The following is an 8,831-nucleotide window of genomic DNA, read 5'->3' as shown; positions in this document are numbered from 1 at the left end:
AAAAAATACACATTCATCCCCTGAAGTGTAGAAGTGCATTGAGTCCCAGATATCCACACAGTGAATTCACCTTTCCTCTCCCTCCAACCCAGCCACACACCCACCCATAGCTTCACATGATGGAAAGTACACTTGAGGAGTCAAAAGAGAAGACAGAAAACAAACAAAAGAAATCAAGATGAGACAAAAAGCAAATAAATAAATACTGTTAAAAATTAATTGTCAAAGAGGCTTCTGAAATGACTCATAAAAGTCACGAAGGGGCCTCCATAGTTTTAAAAAGGATTGAGAGAATTCCCTGAGGCTGTTTGATTTTTTTTTTTAGTTTTAAAAAATACATAATATCACTGACCCAGAGAACAAAGGATGAGGGAGCTCGTTGTTTGCATCTGAAAAGGCTCAAACAGTAATGGCATCAATACTTTTCCAAAAGGTGGAAAGGGTCAGACACTACCAGAACATTAGGTTTCAGACACCTAACCGAATAGCAGGTCTGCTGGCAGGCCTCTGCATCAGGGGCTTAATGGATTAGTGTTGGAATAAATCTTGGCCAACCTGTAAAGTGAGCTCTGTTCACCACTTTCTGTTGGACTAAATGTTCTTCACAGATGTAGATGATGTATGTATCAGATTTTAGACGGAGTCCCATTGATCGTCTCTGAGAACTTCTCCCAGGAGGGAGTCCCAGGCCTTCCTTCGGTTTTCAGTGTGGGTGTCACGCCCCCTACCTCTGGCTACAGCTCGTTGCAGGCCTTGTTTTTGTTTTCTCCCCTGCTTTTCTTTTCTGTAGGTGGGCGTGTGCCTCTGATGAGTGGGGGTGTGGACTGGTGCGGGGAAGCAGCTGATTACCTGAGCGCATTCACCTGCAGTGGGGCAGGGTCTTCACCAAACAACTCATCACCCTATAAAGCTGGCTGAGACCATAATACTACCAACAGTCAGCTGATCCTGTGTTGCTCTGCTGTTTTCTGATGCACTCTGCTCTGCTCTGCTTCACTCTGCTCTTACCAGCTTGTCTTCTGCGACCTTCAGGAATGACGCGACAGCACCCTGTCCTGGATGACACCCCTGAGAGTCCTCTGCTTCACTCCGACTCTGCTGGAAAAGTTACTCGGAGCTCACCCCTCTGGGCTGCCGCGCCAGCATTTCCACCCAATGTCTCCACTGGCTGAGCATCCACTATCCCAATTCCTTTACGCTTATTCTTCAGTAGCTCTGTCCCTTGTTGGATTGTCGTGGTGGGTTTTGGTTCAGTTGTTAGATCCTTGGTTCCCTTCTGTCCTGGTTTTGTTTTGGCTGGTTAGGTTTCTCCAAAGTCCTTATTTATGTTCACGACATGTCACTTGGGCTTACAGTCCTATTTCTGTTCTTAGGAAGCCCCTCTGTGATTTTTTTGGAGTAACTGGATTGGCTTGGTTTTTGTGTTGGTTCTTTCTGTAAATAAAATTGTTTGAACTACTGATCTGCTGAGTCTCTGTCCACGCCTGAGTCTGAACCCTGACAGTGGGTTACCGTTTTGAATGAGATCATCAATCTGGGCTACCACTTGTCTCCATTCTGATTTTGACTTAGCAAGTGAAATGACTGAAGGCCTCTGCAGTCCAAAATGTTTCCTAAACTAAGCCCAAATTCTTATGCCATGATTGAAAACTGTATTTAATCTGAAACTAGAATTTGGCACTCAGAGAGTGCAGACCTCCGCCACAGCTCAAATCAGTCACCAGCAACAATTAGAGAACATCACATATACTAAACGTTTTATTTCTCCCCAACACAAACAGTGTATGGGAGAAAGCTGTTTGTTGCATGTTCATATCTCAATGTGTTGCCTCACAGTGACTGACACTCCGGAATCCCCCTATTTTTGTCTGTTCTGGATCCTGGTATCCGGAATACTTCTGTGATCTGGATCAGCAGCTGATATCTGTTAGTCATTGAAGAACTTACACTGTAATTTTTTGCTAAGCCCCCTTGTCATTTATTGTTGAGTTATGCCCAACTATGTCAAAGACTGCCCTATCTCTCAACGATAAAGAACCATTTAAAACATTCCTGGATGCAGACAGTGATCCAGATCATCACCAAAATTTAATGGATCCTAAGTTAGCCCAAGACTCACTTTTCCACAAAGTTTCATTGCAATCTGTCCATAACTTTTTCCGTGATTACATAACCTCCTTGGCGGAGGGAATTATTGCCAACAAGGGGCAAAGTTGAACTAATCCTAAGTGATGTTGACATGATGGAAGCTTGTATTGCACCCAGTCTCCTTCATCTGTGATTGGTTAATCTTAAATCCAGTGAATTAATTTCTGGATGTTGCATGCCAAGTAATAAAAAAAAAATAAAATTTGGCAGCTCAAGTCCTACTGAGCATGTTGACCCTTGGAGGTGGGTCTTACTCATACGACTGGGTTTGTTCACCCAAATGAAAGAGACAACGGGTTTTTTTTTTTTTTTTTCAAAAAGTATTTTTCATTAAAATTGAGATGTTTTGGAAAATACAAGATTTTTAGGTCAACTGTCATTTCAGTCAGGTTAAGACATTCTGGAGAACTCACAAGATGCACCAAAGTCAAAAGACTGACTCTGCTCTCAGGCCAGTTTAATGGGAGCAATACATTAAACCCAAAAGACAATAAACTTCAGGACAAGCAAGGAGGGAAACCAGGAATAAACAAACCCAACACACAGAAAACGTCCAAACGGATGCTATCGTCAGGTTTCTGAGGGTGATTCTTTATTCTTTCTCCTGACCTGAACAAATAACTTTTTATGTCCAGAAGTTGTGGGGAGAGCGGTGATTCAAGTCTGGTTGAGAACACCATCCATCACAAAGGAGGAGGAGGAGGAGGAGGAGGAGGAAGAGGCCAGTACAGCATAAAATATGCAATGCTTCTCTGCTTGTTTGGCAACCTCAGGGACTCCTGTATGATTGGCTCTGAAACCCACAGGATAGATGTCTAGCCCCTCCCATGGGGCTCATATCTCTCATTTTGAAAGGAAAAAACTTGACCAGCTGATTCTTGATGGAGATGACAGATTGTTGAAAGGGAATGTTTCTCCAGTAACAAGTGAAAAATGGGAATGATTTAAATTATTTTGAAAGTAAATGTCTTATTTTTTGCACCTTTAATAAAAATTAGACATGATATGAACATAGATGCTGGTGGAGGAGAGACCTGTTGCTGCTGTGCAAGTGGGGAAGTAAGTCAACCTCAGGTAAGAAGTGATGAACTACAGTCTGCCTGGGTCAGATAGAAATGAATTTTGGGGGTAGTGTGTTTTCTTTGTGCTGCAGTTAAGTAGCTGTGCATGCTAGCTAGCAACTTAGCATGACAGGCTTTCTCCACTGCTGGGCAGTTTCTATGATGTTATATCAGTGATAATGATCTTTGTCGGAAACCGAGGGTGCGGCTGTCCCGGGCCCACGAAGGGACCCAGCCACCTGGAATTAATTAAAAACTATCTCAGGGCATGCATTAACGAGGCCAGACTGTCAAACCTCACTTTGCTCTCCATAGACACCAGGTGGCTAAAAGTTCTGTGAGGATGAAGGAGAGGAAGATGGTGCTGTAAGATATGAGGCCACACTCCTATATATAGTTCATCTTCAAACTGTTGGAATTTCTTTTTTTTACTTTTTTTTTTTATATACTGGACATTTTGGACTCTTGTTGGCTGAAGTGAATTGTTTTTTTGTTCTGAATTGGATACATTTTTTGTTGGGAATTTGTCTGGATCAAATTGAAACTCCCCACTGTTGGATGAAAACATCAGTAAGTTGTTCCATATTCAATATTTGTGACGACAGAGGCTCAGCTTGTCTTAGCTGCTGGCTGCCTGGCCTTTTTCTTAAATAGCGTTGTTTTAATCGCTGTCTGTGTTGTGGACAACCGTGTCTGCTTGGTTATCGCATTAAGGACAAGCCACACATTTTGCTTGTACACGTGTTTGTTGCTCTGTTTGGGTTGATCATGTGTGGCTTGATTGTGCAGGTTATTCAGACTGTATGGCATCCATCATCACTGAATGTCATAGACCTTCTATTCTTCGTATCCCAGACCGTTGGTTCAGTCTGCTTTACTTTTAACATTTATCTGATGCAGGATTCGAGCAGATTATTGGTAAAGCTTCTTTTATTTTGACATGAATTTTTCATTTCATTTTAGCTTTAGTCACTCACCACATACTTGATTTAGTTAAAGTCACATTTTAGTTTTTTAGTTTAGTTTTGTTTTAGTTAAAATTTAGTCTGTGGAAATTAGTCTTAGTTTTAGTCTTAATTTTAATCTTGATGAAATTTGACAGTTTTGTTGTACTGTAGTATATTAGATAGATAGATAGATAGATAGATAGACAGATAGATAGATAACTTTATTATAGTAGGAAATTTGTCTTGGGCAAAGTGCAAAGTGTTAAATCAACATACATATACATATAAAAACAACACAACATAAAACCACAGAAGCAGAAGTGCAAAAGGATATTTGTCACAGTTGTAAAAACTCCACTGTAAGCATATCTTTGATTATGTTTAGATATTTAAATTTAGAATGTATCATATAACTCTTGTATCATAAATATGAATATCTAAGGCTTGTTAGAAAAAAATTAAATATATGAACTTCAGATTCTTTGTGTAAATTCTTACAACAAATGACAGCCTGCAAGAAAAAAGCTCCAATCATAATGACCAGCAGGTGGCGGTAATGCAACCAACGGGATGCAAGCTGCAGTAAAACATCACAGAAGAAGAAGAGCAGCACAACAACAAACACAGCACTGAGTGTGACAGTGCTGCAGCCTGCGGGGCTGCGGCTCCGTATCGGAGACAGAACGGAGCCGGGCTGGAGCCAGTGAGCCCGGCGTGAGGATGGTTGTAACCCAGCTTGTCCGGCGGCCAGCGTCAGCTTTATCGTCACATTTTCACTCGTCAGTTCATAATGTGCAGAGATTTTGTTTTAGTTTTTGTTGTCATTGCTTATTAAATGTATGTTCTCGTCACAAATTAGTCACAGAATAAATGGTTGTCAACAAATAGTTTTTGTTTAAATTTTTGTCGACAAAATTAACACTGTGGTAAAGTCCATGGCGCTGTCCATGGTGCTGAACTAGGCTTTCGGCAGTTGTAGTGCTTGATCATCTGCAGGTTGCTATTTAATGTGAATGATAAATCCATGACGCTGTCCATGGTGCTGAAATACCGCAAATTGTGCTGCACGACTTATCATAATCCCCACTCTCTCCATTTTGTCCTTCTGTCTTTTCCCATTATTAACGCTACTTATTGATCAGCTGTATGATTACAGGCTGTCACTGCAGTTTCCAATGAATTGTTAACAAGTGAAATAGCCAATAAGCTCAGGTCTCACAACAAGTCCCCGCCCCCTCAGCAGTGTGACACCAGTTCCAAGCCTGACCTTAGTGCTAAAGTCATTCTAATTTATTCAGGTTATTTAATTATAGTCTTTATTGTTTAGATAGTTTAGTGTTTAATAATTGATATACAGTATCTTTTGCTCAGAAACAGCTGAAGCTCAACAGGTCAAAAATGTCCACTTAAAATCAATTGATTAGGTCAGTATTGATCATAAAGCCACTAAACCTGCAGATCTCATTTGGATTGAGTCAAATTGGAATTTTATGTTCATAAGCGGCACATCTCCTGGAGAAGTTGCGTGGAGTGTAAAGTAACTGCTTTAATGTATGTGCATTTTACACATAAACATCTTTTATTCTAGATAAGTTGTGTTTTTATCTTATTCCTGTTCACTAACACTTATCAGCAAACTTCTTCCCACTCCCTTTCATGTATTGTTCAATTGATTAAGTTTTTTTCTCTTCTTTTCTCAAAATTTTATGAATTTTGTGAAGTACTCAAAATATATAAACTAGACAAACAAACTCTTTTGGACATTAACTGTGTGTCCCTTTTTTGTAAAACTGCTTTTATAGTCCATCAAAGTAAAAAAATAAAAAATAAAAAAAATTATCAAAAAAAAAATCATCAAAACGCCTTATAATGAATCAGATGAGATGAGGCTAAACTTCATTGCCACTACAAAATGTACCGTCTGAAGGAAAAAAATATTCATCTAACTTGAATTCGAACACGCGAAATGCTCAGAAAATGGGCAGTTAATTAGAATTGGTCCATCTTAATGGGTTGTAATACATGAGGCACTCAATTGAAAAAACATGAGACTGAGGTATTGTGTGTGTATAGATAAGTTTTCTTATAGCCTTAACCTTTAGCTGTCTCTTATGGAATACTGTCACTCATTTTTAGAAAGAAGCCTGTCGTGGTTTCCTCTAAGTACAGTAAGCACTCTGTAGAATACATGAATAAACTGTTTTCTAGATTCAATATATCAGATCACCTTTCTATTCCCTTTTACTTCTTAAAGGTTTCCGTGTTTGAGGAAACATTTGATGGTCCTATTTTTCAGGATCCCATCATACTGAAAAAAAAGCATATATATTGTTGGTTTATTCACGGTGCTGCGCAGTGTTACTTTCAACAGGTGCAACTCTGATTGCACCAAGATGGGTGGTGCTGCATATCAGGGTGAGGTGTCCACAGATTCAGTGGAAAACGGTACGCACAATGTGCGCTGAAAGCTCGCCACCTTCGACCACATCTTTTCTTTGCACAGGTGATCTGCGCTCACTAGTGGTAATTTCACTGAAAGGTGAACAGAGCGTGCAGTAGGGGTGGGCGATACGGCAAAAATGTCATATCATGATTTTTTAAAATTAATATCACGATCACGATTTTATCACGACTCTTTTTTATATTGATTTTTCTAGACTAATTTGCAAGTTTGACCATTTTTTCCCCAATGTTAAACATATAAAACATATAAAATGTATTTAAACATGTAAAACCCTAAAAGGAAAAAAAAGACAATTTAAGCTAAAGAAACTGGCTTTATATTAAATAGTACAGTTTTTTTTTATCAAAATGTGCAGTGAACACAAACATAAAGACAAAAACAATTTAACTTTAATAACCTCAGTGAATAATACAGCTGCTTGAGAACAAGTTTTTGTTCAGAGATCTAAGCTTTTATCTCCTTTTAAAAATGAGGTAAAGGACAATGAACAATAAAGTACACTTTTGTTACACAAAATATATAGTATATATATATAGTTTTAATAGTTGCGCATACGACCACTAGAGGGCTCTGTCTCCATTGAAATGCAGCCCCTCATAATCCCATTAAATCAAAGACGTTCCACTAGTTATTAGACAAAAGGGCCGTTTCAGTTGTTAACTTGATGGTATGTTCACAAAGTGTCTTTTCAAATTTCTGATTTGTTGTATATAAAATCCCTGATGCTAGCTTGTGAACTGCTAACGGTAGCTCGCTAGCTAGCATTAGCATCGGTGCTCGCTTCAGCGTCTCTCTCTCCAGCTTGTTGGAGTGTTTCTATGGCGGCTGATCTCTTGCAGATCCTGTACTGCTGTTGTAAACCAGCTTTGCCTGACACTACCCACACCCAGCAGTCGTTCCAGGTAGAGAAGCTGTCACAGCGCGCTCCGCTCGTTGTTAGCTGCCTTTGTGTCCCCAAATCAACTTGAACGCAGCACTGGCTGTGACTGCAGGTTTTTTTGTTTGTTTGTTTGTTTTTTAAATCATCGTTAATGTTGCTCCGCATGTATCTATTTAAGTAATTTTAAGCAAAATCAGCCATTTTCTTCTAAGCACCTTAAATAGGTCATAAATGTATTTCTTTACAACATATAAAAGCCTTTCCTCCATTCATGATTTATTTTGGAGGTAGACTTCACAGACTTTTTGCAGCGCTTATGTGTTCAGGATTTAATGGGCGTGTCACTCATTGTCATAAACCCACCCCCTGGATGCTGAAACGATATAAATACATCTAGCGCATTAGCATCGGTGGTTTTCCCGCTAGCTTTCGAGTCTCGGACAGCATCTCGTATGACAGTTTGCAGCTAGCTAACCAGTCAACCAGTCAGCTAACCAGGCATGTCACCTCCATGTCGCTCGTGCATCTTTCCTGGTCTGCCACAGTGTGCAGGGTAACAATGCCGTTAGCTAAATAAACCCGCGCGGCCTCGCGGGTTGCCCTCGTCCCCGGGGGGGGGAGGTCGGCTCACCCCAGGACCGCCACCACGCCGCGAGGCGCGGCCGGGTCCGGGAGGCCTCCTCCCCGGAGGTCGCGGTGGTTCCTCCGTGGGGCGGTGTCCGACGCCGCCACAGAAGGCGGGTCGGTTTTGGAGGGGGTCAGGTCCGCGGCGGCGACTCTGGATGCGCGCCGGGCCCTTCCCGCGGATCTCCCCAGACGCAGACCCGCGGCTCCCCCGTCTGCCCCGACGGGTCGACTCGGCTGGCGCCTAGCAGCCGGTGCTCCAACGGATCACCATACCTTACGGAATTTGCATACCCGGTATGATGGTTTGATCTCTCATGCGCTGAGCTTCCTGGTCGTGTCCGCGGCTGCGGTGCTGATAATAGTGGACCTTGGTCCAGTTATCTTCTCTCTCCCACATGCACACACCCTCCCAGTGGAGCACAAGCCCAAATTATTATGAAAAAGAAGACAAAAAAAGGAAAAACAAAAACCACGAGGGAAAACGAAACTTAGTTTAGAACTGCAGACCGGGGGAATCCGACTGTTTAATTAAAACAAATAAATGACCATTCTGATGGAGACTGTGAGGAACGAGGCTGAGCACTCTCAGCATCTGACTCAGAGTCAGTTTCTGGCTCTGATGGCTCAAATTGGTCAGGCTGGGTCCGTCTGATGAGGCTGTTAGCGCTAGCTTCCAATGTCATTGCAGATGTCACTGGCTGTGT

This window comes from Salarias fasciatus, chromosome 8 (assembly GCF_902148845.1).
Source record: "Salarias fasciatus chromosome 8, fSalaFa1.1, whole genome shotgun sequence".
Taxonomy (NCBI): Eukaryota; Metazoa; Chordata; class Actinopteri; order Blenniiformes; family Blenniidae; genus Salarias; species Salarias fasciatus.
This window is presented reverse-complemented; position numbering follows the sequence as displayed.